Here is a 14,778-nt window from a genome sequence, read left to right on the forward strand (position 1 = left end):
AGCTTGATGCTCAACCACTGAGCCACACCAGGTGAGCAAACTGGGACATTTTAAGGGTAAAAGTGGTAGCTACAAATAATTATAAGTATAAACTATAACTATCCCCGGAAAAACCAGCAACTCTCATCACTATAATCATGAACTCTAGTCATGAAGAATAGAATTCAGATGGTAAATTTATTTTCAGACATTGCTGACTAATAGAGGCTGTGACAATCTGACTGTAGTCAATTTTGGGGCTGCTGCTGGACTCAGGTGTCAGGTTATTATTCAAAGATACCCAGATTTTCTCCAAAGAGAACTAAAGTCTGTCTCTAATTTTAGGCTTATGATGTTTTTAATTATGTAAAACTACTGATTAAGAAAGACAACTGTCATAGCACAGAATAAAAAGTATGTAAACAATTCTACTGCATTATAATATCACCAAGAGTATATAATATGAAAACAATTTTCCATAGAAGATCCAGTGATTTCATGAAAAGAAAAGTTGTTTCTCTCCCAGGAGCCCACCCATACAGCTCACTGTACTGCTAATAATCTAATTTACATCAGCATGCAAATGGTTCATAATGATTTTTTAAAACATATCAGTTATTTAATCTGGTTCTTATAAGAAATTCAGAACACCAGTTTGTGAGGATAGAGCCCATTGGTGAGAGCAAACAGAGAGCAGAGGTAGCCCTGGAGCTGAGGAACAGCTTTGATTTTTTGCAAAATTTGTGAGTCCACAGCTTTCTGGTCAACCTTATGCTATTCTGTAATCTCGTATTTCTCTTTCTCTGTGTCGAAGATCTCAACCTCCTGGTTTCTGGGCTTGTGCAGCTTCTTCTTCTTGAAGTAAGCATCAGTGAGATGTTTGGGGATTTTCACACCACTGATATCAATTTTGGTGGAGGTGGCAATGACAAATTTCTTGTGTGTTCTACAAAGAGGAACTCAATAGAGGGACAGAGGTCCAGTCACAAGTAGCAATCCACAGCTCAGCTGCTCCAGGAAAACCACCCTCTTGCCTCTGTGGCACCCAGTGAGGATGATCAGAATGGTCCTAGGAGTGATGCTGGCCCGCAATCTCCTCACATGCTGACTGAAAGGTTTCTTGCCATGGCTCAACAGCTTTCGAGGCACATCTTCAGTAGGATAATATCTGGGCATTTTGCAGAGTTTAACCACTCGGGTACCACCATTCTTGTCACCACCAACTGGTTTTGTGACAGTAGCAAGAAATTTCTCCTTTTTCTTTTCAATCCTGGATTTAGGGGCCGAATACTTCCTCTTGTACATGGTCTTTCACAAATACATAGCCGACCGGGAATATCTGCCAATTCCTCTGACGAGGATGGGGTTTCGGCTGCAGTGGGGCTTCCCCTTCTTAGGTGCCTTAACCTTGACTCCGGCATCAGCCTTCTTCTTGGCTTCAAGTTTCTTCTCCTTAGTATCAGGTTTCTTCTCCTTAGTATCCAGCTTCTTCTCCTTAGTATCCGGCTTCTCAGTTTTCTTTTCACCCTCCATCTTGCAAGATGGGAAAGAGCCATAATGTTTTTTTTTTATGAACCAAGGTTTCAGGCCCAATATAATTGCTAGAGTTGGAGAATAGACCCTTCTGACCCTTATTGTAAGAAATGGAAAAGTGCAATAGTTCCACAATTCAGCCTCCATAACATCTGACCTTCTCTCAGCATATATCCAATATAAAACTTTCTGAATCAAGAGACAATCTACATGGTATTCCCACTGGCTGTGCCTCCTGGGCACCCAAGCCAGCCCTGACTGTCAGCGTGCCGGACTCCCGTTGACCACACCTCCCAGGCACCTGAACCAGCCCTGACTATTGGAGTGTGGGGCTTCCACCCGCCATGCCTGACAGGCACCCAAACCAGCCCCTGACTGTTGACGTGCATGGCTCCCCCCAGCCACGTATCACGGAAACCCCAACCAGATGGTGGCAGCCACGGAGCTGGAGAGAGCAAGAGGCTTGGGTTGCACCCAGCGATGGAGGAGACCAAGATTCCCGCCCTCCCTGGCCTGCCCTGGCCTCTGCTCAAGGCTACAAAGTTTCAATTATAGAAGATAAATAAATCCCAGATAACAGGGCCTCCGCTTGGGTCGCTGGGGTGTGTGGCCAGCCTGCAAACCACCACAGGCCCCTCTCCCAGGCCACCCCATGGCCCTTGAGAACTCACACCCTGATCCATGACACTCTTTAGGGCATTAGGGCAAACCAGCCAGACCCCACCCATACACCAGGCCTCTATCCTATCTAAAAAAGGAATAATTATGCAAATTGACCATCACTCCAACACACAAGATGGCTGCCCCCTTGTGGTCAAAAGATGGCTACCCCCATGTGGACACAAGATGGCTGCCACAAGATGGCCAGCAGGGGAGGGCAGTTGGGAGGGACCAGGCCTGCAAGGGAGGGCAGTTGGGGGCAATCAAGCCTGCAGCAGAGTGCAGTTAGGGTGACCAGGCTGGCAGAAGAGGGAAGTTGGGGGCGACCGGGCCTGCAGGGAACAGCAGTGGGGGGGACCCAGGCCTGCAGGGGATAGCACTTGGGGGTGACCAGGCCTGCAGGGGAGGGCAGTTAGGGGCAATCAGGATGGCAGGGGAGCAGTTAGACATCTATCAGGCTGGCAGGGGAGTGCTTAGGGAAAATCAGGCTGGCAGGCAGAAGTGGTTAGGGGCAATCAGGAAGGCAGGCAGGCAAGCAGTTGGGAGCCAGCAGTCCTGGATTGTGAGAGGGATGTCCAAGATTGGAGAGGGCGCAGGCTGGGCTGAGGGACACACAACCCCCCCTTGCAAGAATTTCATGCACCAGGCCTCTTCCTATCTAATAAAAAAGTAATATGCAAATTGACCATCACTCTAACACACAAGATGGCTGCCCTCATGTGGTCAAAGATGGCTGCCCCCATGTGGACACAAGATGGCTGCCACAAGATGGCCAGCAAGGGAGGGTAGTTTTGAAATTGTTGTGTGAGGCAGCAGTTTAGGTGCTTACCTATGCCGCCATCTTGGTTTCTCTCCACTAATAACTGGACTGTAAATGGACTGTATGCTCCAATCAAAAGACACTGAATGGCTGAATGGGCCATATGCATATATGCTGTCTACAAGAGATCCACCTCAGAACAAGAGACTCACACAGGCTGAAAGTGAAAGAATGGAAAAATATCTTTCAGGATAATGGAAATGAAAAAAAAAAGCAAAAAAAAAAGCTGGAGTAGCAATACTTATATCTGACAAAATAGACCACAAAGTGAAGGCCATAACAAGAGATAAAGAAGGCCACTCCATAATACTAAAGGGATTCATACAACAAGAGACTATAACTCTGGTAAACATTTATGCACCCAATGCAGGAGCACCCAAATACATTAAAAAAGTCTGGAAGCTATCAAGGAAAAGATCAACAGCAATACAGTCTGTAGAGGGCTGCCTGGGAGGCACCTGGGCATTTCTTTTAATTATCGTCAGCTGAACTCAGGGTGTAGGCAGAGCCACGCAATGGGAACATGCTTCCCCAATAAGGCTGGACATGTTAATCAGTTCTGACTTCATAGCATCCCAGGTGTCAGCAGGGGTGGGTCTAGATATGTAAATCCAGTAATGCTAGGTCCTAGTTAAGAATGAAAATAAGCTCCTTTGATACTAAGTTTTGGTGTTACTTCTGGATTTTGGGGATATAAAATAAACCTGCTGTGTGGCTCAGGGTCATCGTCTTCCTGCTTCTCCATCAGAGAAAATGGCGGCCCACCCAGCTCCCAGCTTTATGAATCTATTTCTGCATCTTGTTTTCTTTATTTCTATTATTTCTCAATCCCTGGCCGCTTCCAACTTAGAACGGGTTCGTTCATCTCTCTTTCCACGTGGGACATGGAAAAGGGAGATCCTCTCTGCATTCACGCCCCCGCATTTTGGTGACCAACGTGGGCCGCAAAAGAGGCAACAAGAGGTATGGGTCAAGGGATCGCTCCCAAGAATTGCGCGTGCCACAGATTTAAGGAATTGTAAGGTAGGGGGAGTGTATTGTGTTATGAATTAGCTGGGTGTAAATATGGGAAAACATCTAATGCTGTGCTCAAAGATGTTCTGTTAATTGTAGTCAAATTCTTGATTTCTTTCTTAAGTTTTGTTGATGAAACCTGGGAAAAGGTTAGAAAGCAGTTGTGTGACCAATACTCAGCAAAAGTCCAGAGAAAATTCCTATTTTAATTGGTGATGGCCTTGATTCAGCACAGGAGAGTTTAAGAAAGTCTAAGTGGGGTACAGCCATGGCCTTACAGCCTGCAGTGGAAGGGTGCAAGTCTCTAAGAATACCATCTGCACCTCCTCTGCCTCCACATGTAAACTATTTGTAACCAAGTAGAAAAGAATTAAAGGAATTTCTCAGCAACTGCCAATAATTCTTTATCTTAAAAAATCTTTTTCTTTCCTTAAAAAATAAAAATAAATAAAAATTGAAAAAGTAAATAAAATAAAAACAGTAGATGCCAGACCATCACTGAATCTTTCCCCCAGAGCAAGCAGGATGTGGGGGAAGGGACATATGTGGCAATCCAATATGAAAACCACTCTCCCAGTGTGCTAGTTTAAGGTCTCTTTTCTCGCCATAAAAAAGTTTTAAAAATTTAGAAATGTGTCTGGGATTTCTGTGCACATGTAAAGGGAAAAGGCCAGTTTAAAAAGCGAGTGCGCATAGTTTTTTGAGCTGGGCTTGACAGTTTGCTGTGTACAGAATAAAATCCCGAGACTGTTCTTTTTCCTAAGAAAAATGGCGGATTTGACCAAAAAGAAAGAACACAGGCTAGTTCCAGCAGCAGATTGGCATTTCCATAATAAAGAGTAATTTTAAAATGCTAATGAAGAGTGTTAAAAATTTAACCTTAAAGCCTTTAAGACATAGAATTTATCCAAAGTAAATGCCTTAAAATAATTGGAATTGGATTTGAAACTCAAAAATTATTGAAGAACATATTATAAAGATAAAGTAGCCCAGATAAAGACTGGCTATGCCCCTTGTTAATGCAGGAAGGCATAGTTGCCTTTCCCCCAGCATTCAGGTAGGCAAGTTCCTGCCAGCAGCCATCTTTAAAGAAGAATGTGGCAATTTTCATTTGAATAGACCAAACCTGTTTCCCCATCTTTAAATAGGTTAGGCTTAGGCAGCTTAAAAATCTTAAAAGTTTGCTTAATTATATAAATAATAAAAGTTTATTAAATATCTAGATATTTTGAAATGAAAAACACTAAAATATTCATCTAAATTTGCCTCATGAAAATTTTAGAGGACAGAATTGAATCAATTTGATTATGTCTTGTGTTTTAGAAATTTATTATTAAGAATACAAAAGAGTTGTTAATCAAAGAACTGCTAAGTATTTGACTTGCAAGCTCTGAAAGTTTAAAGTGCAAATTGAATTGGGAGATATTAATTAAATATCTAAAGTATAATGTGTTTTTGAGAAAATAAAATGTGTTTTCTCTGATAATTAGGAATTCAAAATATGTTACTTCTTGGTCTGATTTAAAATAGAAGATTAATTCTGTGATCCATGTTTAAATTTAATTGATATTCTTTAAGATAATTTAAATATATAATCTTTAAATCATATATATATAAATATATATTATATATATGATCTTTCCAAGTTATTTCAAGATTGAGAATCATTTAGACATTTTATGAGCCCTAAAATGTTTCAAAAGTCTGTTCTCTCTTAAAAGAAATATTTTTTAAAAATTAAACCGATTGATACTTGAAATCACATGGAAAGCTTTATCAAATAAAAATTAATTAATATATTTTACTTATATACATATATATTAAATGTTTTGAAAGTTTTCGCCTGTAAGAAGGGCAAAAACAATATATTTCTTAAATATAGCCAAAATTTTCAACAGCAGTTGAATTTCAAGAAAGACAAAAAGCCTCAAGCAGCCTGCATTTTTGAATCAGCTGGAGGTGGGACACTGTTAATGCTTTTAGATCAGACCAATAAAGTATCAAACCTATAAGTTTTATTGAATAAGTTTCTTTGCCTTTTTTAAATTAAAGATACCTACTTAAGTTACTTTATAAATTAGATTTTTAAAATATAATCAAGGTCTCATATAAATTAAGATAAATGAGAAGCCAATGTCTTTATAAGCAATTTAAATAAGTCTTCTATGAAAGTTAGTTAAGACTTCCCATGATCCCTCTGTATATGCAAATAAGCCTAAGAAGATACTTTAAAAATATAATTATAAATTTAATAAAAAGGAGAAATTTTAAATTCTATTTCACTAATATTTACAGTGTAAACTAAGATTGTTGTTAAAATGTTAAATCTGAAAGTAAATTAGTAGTCATCCTTACTGTGAGAGTACTTTAGCTAGCTAGTCACCTGAGGCTTGCCTTTCAAGCTGCAACCATACAGGTTTCTTATTGTAAAAATAAAGACAAAGATTCTTAAATGAAACTCTCTGTAACCTGAAAATTATTCTGGAAGGAAATAAAAAGGTTTCTTTCAAATGTTGTAGGAATTGTAATTGAAAGCCTATATGTTTGGCCTCTTAAACTAAAGTAAATAATTTGTGTTTTTTCCTGTCTGGTAAGTTTTATATAAAATTAAAGGTTAATAACAGAAACTTAATGTCATTTATTGTCCATAATGTAGGACAAGTAAAGTTAAATAAATTAACCTCATTTCAGATTAACTTAAATTGGCTAATTGAAATAAGTGAATATTCATAAAAAATTGTACTGGACAAAAAACTGTTCCTGAAATATTAACTAAAAATTTTATTGATGGTTCATCTCATAGTAAAATTGCTTAACATGCTATGAATTCAAAGCAGTCATATTTCTGTCCAAAATTAAAAATAAAAAGTTATCAAGACTACATTAAGAAAAATTTTTTTCTTACAAAAGCCTCATAATAATTAATCAAAAATGATAGTAGAATAATATTCTGTAAGAAATATCCTGTAAGTAAATTACATCAAGCCTTAATTGCTTTAAAATTTTACTTTAAAAATTATTTTTCATTTATAATGCTGACAAGGCACCCATGAAAAATCTTATGGTGTCAAAATAAGCCAAAGAAAAATCATTTGGACAAAAATCAAAAGGGGATTCCAAGTCTAATTTATAGAAAAGATTTTTTTATTAACCTTTGGTCAAGAATATGTTTATATTACCATGTGGATTCCTGCAACAACAGATCCCAGAGAGGACCTGATAGAACTGTTCCAGCCACAGAATAAGCATTGGCCCACAAGAACAGAAGTGAAATAGTCCAGAAATAAAAAATAGTGAAGACACCTTGCCATGCTAGCAGTCAGCACCTGTGCATTACTGCAAGTTGCCCAGGACCAAGGGCAAGGAAGGTCAGTGTGCACATGCTTCCAGACCATGTGTGCACATCCTCCTGCATAGAAGTCAAAATGTTTGATGTTTTGTGTTCCACAAGGACCCTTGACTAGAGGGGCTTGCCTTATTTCTAACACAGGGATTAATAATAACTGCCACATTAAAAGAAATGTTATACCTCAGGCATTAACCATTTTTATAGATGGATCCAGTTCTGGAAAGGCTAGATCTACTGCAACAGGGAAGTAAAGATCCTTCAAGCTTCTTATATTTCAGTAGAAATACAAGCTCTTATTTATGCCTTAACAGATTTTGCTATGGAGCCCATCAACCTATAGTAATAATGCTTATGTGGTAAGTATGGCCAAAATTATTGTAACAGCTACTATAGGGCACACAATTCAGAGGAACTTTTCATTTAATTTTCAGCCTTTAAAATGATATTAGAGAAGGACAATTTGCATGTTTTATTGGAAGCAATGTCCTCAGTGTGTTATCCACCTTTCTGTGTCAACTTTAGGGGTAAATGCCCAAAGACTTAAACATAATCAAATCTGGTAAAATGAATGTCACTCAATAGTGGAAAGTGCCAATCCTACTCTTAAAATCATTTATTAAAACAAAACTGGGGTGACAGATGTTATGTGTCACCTCAAAAGAGGCTCAGTCATGCTTTTTATACTTTAAAAAATTTTGAATTGTAATGCAAGGATCGTACAGCAGGTGAAAGGCATCAGGCCTCCTGTACAATAGCCTCCACCGAGTCAGCTAGGTTGAAGGAAGCATAAACCAGACAAGAGTTTTATCAGATTAAGTAATAATGTGGGGAAGAGGTTGTGTTTTATATCTTTCCAGAAGGAGCAATGAAGCCAATTCAGGTGCCAGAGTGCTACATCCGTCACCACAATGGACCCAGAGAAGCTCCTGTGTCCCTTCACTCAAAAGGACTAAGTACTGCCCTGATGACAGCAAAGCTGAAGAAGAAGAAAACTGAAAAGCAAGAAGTTGAAGCTACTTCTTCAACCATGTTCCTGCTCATGCCAGCATCTGTTAGCTGCCAGTCTTCTGCAAAGTCTTGCACAGCCAAGTCCAAGGTGAATAAATATACATCAGCAGCAAAAGAGACTTTCTTTCATTTAGTAGCTAAAAATGTTAACATGTCCATAGTTTTGATTTCTCTCTTATTGTTGTTTTGCATTCAGCATTGTTTTGTTATTATTTAATAGCCAGTTTTGTTCTTAACGTTCAAGTTTTGAAAATGATAACATGTATGTAGTTTAGTTTTTGCATTGGCATTGTTTGCAATTAGAGCTTTATTATTAATGTTTAGATTTTACTTTTATTATAGTAGCTTAAAAACAAAAGACAGAGTGAGATGTAGAGGGCCGCCTGGGAGGCACCTGGGCATTTCTTTTAATTATCCTCAGCTGAACTCAGGGTGTAGGCAGAGCCACGCCCTGGGAACATGCTTCCCCAATAAGGCTGGACATGTTAATCAGTTCTGACTTCATAGCAGCCCAGGTGTCAGCAGGGGCGGGTCTAGAAATGTAAATCCAATAATGCTAGGGCCTAGTTAAGAATGCAAATAAGCTCCTTTGATCCTAAATTTTGGTGTTACTTCCTGGATTTTGGGGATATAAAATAAACCTGCTGTGTGGCTCAGGGTCGTCATCGTCATACTGCCTCTCCATCAGAGAGGAAGGATGGCGTCCCACCCAGCCCCAGCTTCATGAATCTATTTCTGTGTCTTGTTTTCTTTATTTCTATTATTTCTCAATCCCTGACCGCCTCCACTTAGAACCGGTTCATTCATCTCTCTTTCCACGTGGGACGTGGAAAAGGGAGATCCCCGCCGCATTCAGGCCCCCGGCAACAGTCATAGTAGGGAACTTTAATACCCACAGACATCACTGGATGAATCCTCTAAACCAAAAAAATCAGCAAAAAAAATAGCAATCATAAATGACTCACTAGATCAGATGGAATTAATTGACATCATCAGAACATTTCACCCCAAAGCTACAGAATATACATTCCTCTCAAGTGTACATGGGATATTTTCAAAGATAGACCATATATTGGGTCACAAACAAAGTCTCTCCAAATTCAAGAAGATTGGAATCATATCAAGCATCTTCTCAGACCACAACGGCATAATATTAGAATTCAACAACAATAAAAACAATTAAAAAATTCAAACACTTGGAGGATGAATACCATGCTGTTAAACAATGATTGGGTTACCAAAGAGAACAAAGAAGAAATTAAAAACATTCTGGAAATGAATGACAATGAAAACACAATCCTAAACCTATGGGATACAGTGTAAGCAGTCCTGAGAGAGAAGTTCATAGCTCTACTGGCCTACCTCAAAAAACGGGAAACACCAGTAATAAATTATCTAACTCTAGAATTTAAAGAATTAGAAAGAGAGCATCAAGAAAAGCCCAAGGTGAGCAGAATGAAAAAGATAATTAAGATCAGAGCAGCAGTAAATGACATAAAAACCAAAAATACAATACAAAGGATCAACAAGAGCTGGTTCTTTCAAAAGATAAACAAAATTGATGAACCTCTAGCCAGGTTCACCAAGAAGCAAAGAGAGAGGACCCAAATAAATAAAATCAGAAATGAAAGAGGGGAAATAACAGCATACCCCACAGAAATACAAAGGATTATAAAAAATACTGTAAACAACTCTTTCCAACAAACTAACCAACCTAGAAGAAATTGACATATTCCTAAAAAAATAAGACCTTCCAAAACTCAACCAAGAAGAATAAAAAATCTCAGCAGGCTGATAACTAAGGAGGAAATTTAAGCAGTCATTAAAATACTTCCAGCAAACAAAAGCCTGGGGCCAGACGGCTTCACAGGGGAGTTTACCAAACATTCAATGAATAAATAAAACCTATCCTCCTCAGACTATTCCAAAATATTCAAGAGGAAGGAACACTTCTAAGCTAAGTTCTTTCTATGAAGTCATCATTGCCATAATTTCAAAACCGGATAAAGACAACACAAAGAAAGAGAACTACAGGACAATATCCCTGATAAATATAGATGCTAAAATCCTCAACAAAATTCTAGCAAATCAGATCCAGCATTATATTAGAAAGATTATACACCATGACCAAGTGGGATTTATTCCAGGGAAGCAAGGCTGGTACAATATCTGCAAATTAATAAATGTGATACATCACATAAACAAATTGAAAGACAAAAATCACATAATCATATCAATTGATGCAGAAAAATCTTTGACAAAATCAAACATCCTTTCCTCATAAAAACTCTCAGGAAATGAGAATAAAAGCCTTATATGACAAACCTACAGCCAACATCATACTCAATGGGCAAAAATTAAAACCATTTCCCCGAAGAACAGGAACAAGATAGGGATACCCACTTTCACCACTCCTGTTAGACATAGTACTGGAAGTGCTAGCCATAGCTACCAGATAAGAAGACATAAATGTCATCCAAATTGGAAAGAAGAAGTAAAATTGTCATTATTTGCAGATGACATGATATTGTACAGAGAAAACCCTAAAGACTCCATAAAAAAACTACTATAATTAATAAATGAATTCAGCAATGTAGCAGGATACAAAATCAACACCCAGAAATATATGGCTTTTTTATACACCAATAATGAACTCAAAGAAAGAGAAACTAAAAAACAAAACAAACAAACAAACAAAAAACCACTTACCATTGCAACCAAAAAGTTACAATACCATGGAATAAATTTAACCAAGGAGATAAAGGACCTGGACTAAGAAAATTATAGCACTCTGAAAAAAGGGATCGAGGACAACATAAACAAATGGAAGAATATACTGTATTCATGGATTGGTAGAATTAACATCATTAAAATGTCCACACTACCCAAGGCAATCTATAGATTCAATGCAATCCCCATTAAATACCAATGGCATACTTCAAAGGCCTAGAACAAACTCTCCAAAAATTCATCTGGAACAACAATAAAAAAAGACCCCGAATTGCTGCAGCAATCTTGAGAAAGAAGAACACAGTTGGAGGGATCCCAATGCCAGATATCAAGCTGTATTACAAAACCACTATCCTTGAAACTGCCTGATACTGGCACAAGAACAGACATATAGACCAATGGAAAAGAAAAGAGAACCCAGAAATCAACCCAAGCCATTATGCTCAATTAATATTTGACAAAGGAGGCAAGAACATACAATGGAGTCAAGATAGTCTCTTCAATAAATGGTGTTGGGAAAATTGGTCAGATACATGCAAAAAAATGAAACTAAACGACCAACTTACACCATACACAAAAATAAACTCAAAATGGATAAAGGACTTAAACGTAAGACAGGAAACCATAAAAATCTTAGAAAAAGCCATAGGCACCAAAATAGCAGACATTGTTGTAGCAATATCTTTACCGACACAACTCCTAGGACAATGGAAACTAAGGAGAAAAATAAACAAATGGGACTACATCAAATTAAAAAGCTTCTGCACAGCAAAAGAAACCATCAAAAACAACAACAACAACAACAACAACAAAAAAAAAAAAACAAGAAAGCCCACTGCATGCGAGAACATATTTGCCAATGTTGTCTCTGATATGGGTTTAATCTGCAAAATTTATAGGGAAGTCATACAACTTAACAAAGGAAGATAAACAATCCAATCAAAAAATGGGCAAAGGACCTAAATAGACACTTTTAGAAAGAGGACATAAAGAAGGCCAGGAGACATGCTCAAAGCCACTAATCATCTGAGAGATTCAAATCAAAACAACAATGAGGTACCATCTCACATCTGTCAGAATGGCTATCATCAACAAATCAACAAACAACAAATGCTGGAGAGGATCTGGAGAAAAAACACTGCTGGTGGGAATGCATACTGGTGCAGCCACTGTGGAGAAGAGTATGGAGTCTCCTCCAAAAATAAAAAATGGAACTTCCATTTGACCCAGTAATCCCACTTCTAGGAATATATCCCAAGAAATCAGAAACACCAATCAGAAAGGATATATGCACCCCAATGTTCATAGCAACACAATTTACAATAGCTAAGATTTAAAAACAGCCTAAGTGCCCATCAGCAGATGAGTGGATTAAAAAACTGTGGTACATCTATACAATGGAATACTAAGCTGCTGTAAAAAATAAGGAACTCTTACCATTTGCAACAGCATGGATGGAACTAGAGAACATTATGCTAAGCGAAATAAGCCAGTTGGAGAAAGATAAATATCACATGATCTCATTCATTTGTGGAATATAATATACACATAAACTGAAGAACCAAAATAGAAGTGTCATAGAAGCATGGAACTGACTGTCCAACCTATGAGGGAAGGTGGCAGGGGGTAAGAGATCAACCAAAGGACTTGTATGCATGCATATGCACATAACCAATGGACACAGATGAGGGGTGAGGGCATGTGCTGGGGGTTGGGGGCAGGTGGGGAGTGGTTAAGGGGGTAATAGGAAACCTATGTAAAACTTTAAACAATAAAGAAATTAAATTATAAAGAAAGGGAGACAATATACCATCCAGTCATGCAGTAACCATTTTCCTTGTAAACTTACAGCATCCTCAGAAAAGAAACCTGCTACTCCGGTTGTTCAAACTATATACTATGCCAAAAAAAAATTCCCTTTTACCAACCAACAGCCACTTGGTAACATCTGAAGGCTGGTTTAAGAATATCTGGAAGTAATACATTTCCTGGGTTCTAAACAGAAAGAATACCAACAATTCCAACTAACTTGGAGGAGGTTATCCTAGATCCATTAGGGAGAAAAATTAACCTGTTTGTTAACATCAAGGAATTGTGTTGCTCGAAGTCAACACAACTCTGAAGATATAGAAAAAATGCACCTAGATCTGTAAGCCCAGTAAACAACCTCACTTATGTGCTGTAAAGAGGATTATTGGCAAAGGGAGTCTTTAAATTACCCTTATTACATGTGTCTCTTTGGCAAAGCATCAAATGGCCCTTTCCTCTGTGGCCAAAATAATGAAGAAAGTGTATATCTACAGATGGCAACAAGACATGTATTGAGACACTTATTATAATCTCTTCCACCAATAATTTTAACATGCATCAAGCAGCTTTCAAAGTACCAGAAAGATATCCAGAAGGTAAGCAGCAAAGGGAAGGTTTGGTCTGTCTAGTCAGAAGTCTGGATGGTTATTCCTGAGTAATTAGGAGCTGGCTTAAACATTCATAGTTCATAACCTTACATGTAAGGCCAGCTCCTAACTAACTCTAAGTAGCTTTTTAATTCTCCTTTTTTTAAGCCAGGACCTCACAAGTCAGTTGATGCTATACCAAAAAATGATAAAGACTTGCTTATCTATACTAATAAAAGGGTAATATGCTAATTAGACTGGGTCAACTGGACATCTTCTGGTTGTCTGGTCCTCCTTCCGGACAAAGCCACGGTGGTGGGGGCAGAGGCAGAGGCGGTTAGAGGTGATCAGGCCACAGGGGAGGGCAGTTAGGGCTGATCAAGTCTGCAGGGGAGGGCGGTTAGGGGAGATCAGGCCAGCAGGCAGAGGTGGTTAGGGGCAATCAGGCAGGCAGGCAGAGGGGTTAGGGGCAATCAGGCAGGCAGGCAGGTGAGTGGTTAGGAGCCAGCAGCCCCGGATTGCAATAGGGACATCCCCCAAGGGGTCCCCGATTGGAGAGGGTGCAGGCCAGGCTGAGGGACCCCCCCATGCAGGAATTTCATGTACCAGGCCTCTAGTTTAAGTTAAACTAATATATTATTTCTCTGATTATTCATATTTTGAAAGAGGATTTCAGTATACAATTTACCTTCAAAATTAACATACCTACAATAGGATACAACCTCGTTTAAGGTAAATTTCACTGAAATGGAAGCCAAAATTCTAGCTTTTAGCAACTCGTTGGTTTACATTGAGGAAGTTACTTTACCCCATATTTTTTCTTCTGTGCAATGGAAGCTTTGAACTAGATGACCTGTAACTGCACTTATAGTATTAACATTCTATTTTAACTTTGTTCAGAAGAAACTTCATCTACAGAGAATGCTGACCCTGTTCACAAATTTTATTTGCATGGATATTCACACTGCCCTACACCATACACACTCAAATCCAGATACTTGGGTGATAGTCTCAGCTGTGCCACTAGATTACATTGGGTAAATCACTTAACTTTTCTGAGTCTTTCTCTTTCACTGTAAAAGTAAAGGGATGAAATGTCCCAGCAATTTTCAAAAAATATTCCATGAAGGACCTGTATTACACATGCCTGTAGAGCTATGAGTAGCTCAAGAGCTACCATATAAGAAGTCAAGAGGGAAGACCAAGGAGAAAGCCATTTGTGTGAGACCCTTGGACACCTATCCCTATCATGACAGTAATCAGAGCATCTCTGTTTTTATCTATATTAC

The 14,778-nt window shown here is 38.6% G+C and overlaps 1 pseudogene across 1 annotated transcript; it reads right to left on the reverse strand.

The window, feature by feature from the left end:
* Positions 1-621: 621 nt before the first annotated feature.
* LOC307096286 (large ribosomal subunit protein eL6-like) lies at positions 622-1,512 on the reverse strand (annotated as a pseudogene). The gene has a single exon. The product of its transcript is annotated as a large ribosomal subunit protein eL6-like (transcript).
* Between the last annotated feature and the right edge of the window lie 13,266 nt (positions 1,513-14,778).

This window comes from Cnephaeus nilssonii, assembly GCF_951640355.1.
Source record: "Cnephaeus nilssonii genome assembly, chromosome: X".
In the NCBI taxonomy this organism is placed as follows: domain Eukaryota; kingdom Metazoa; phylum Chordata; class Mammalia; order Chiroptera; family Vespertilionidae; genus Cnephaeus; species Cnephaeus nilssonii.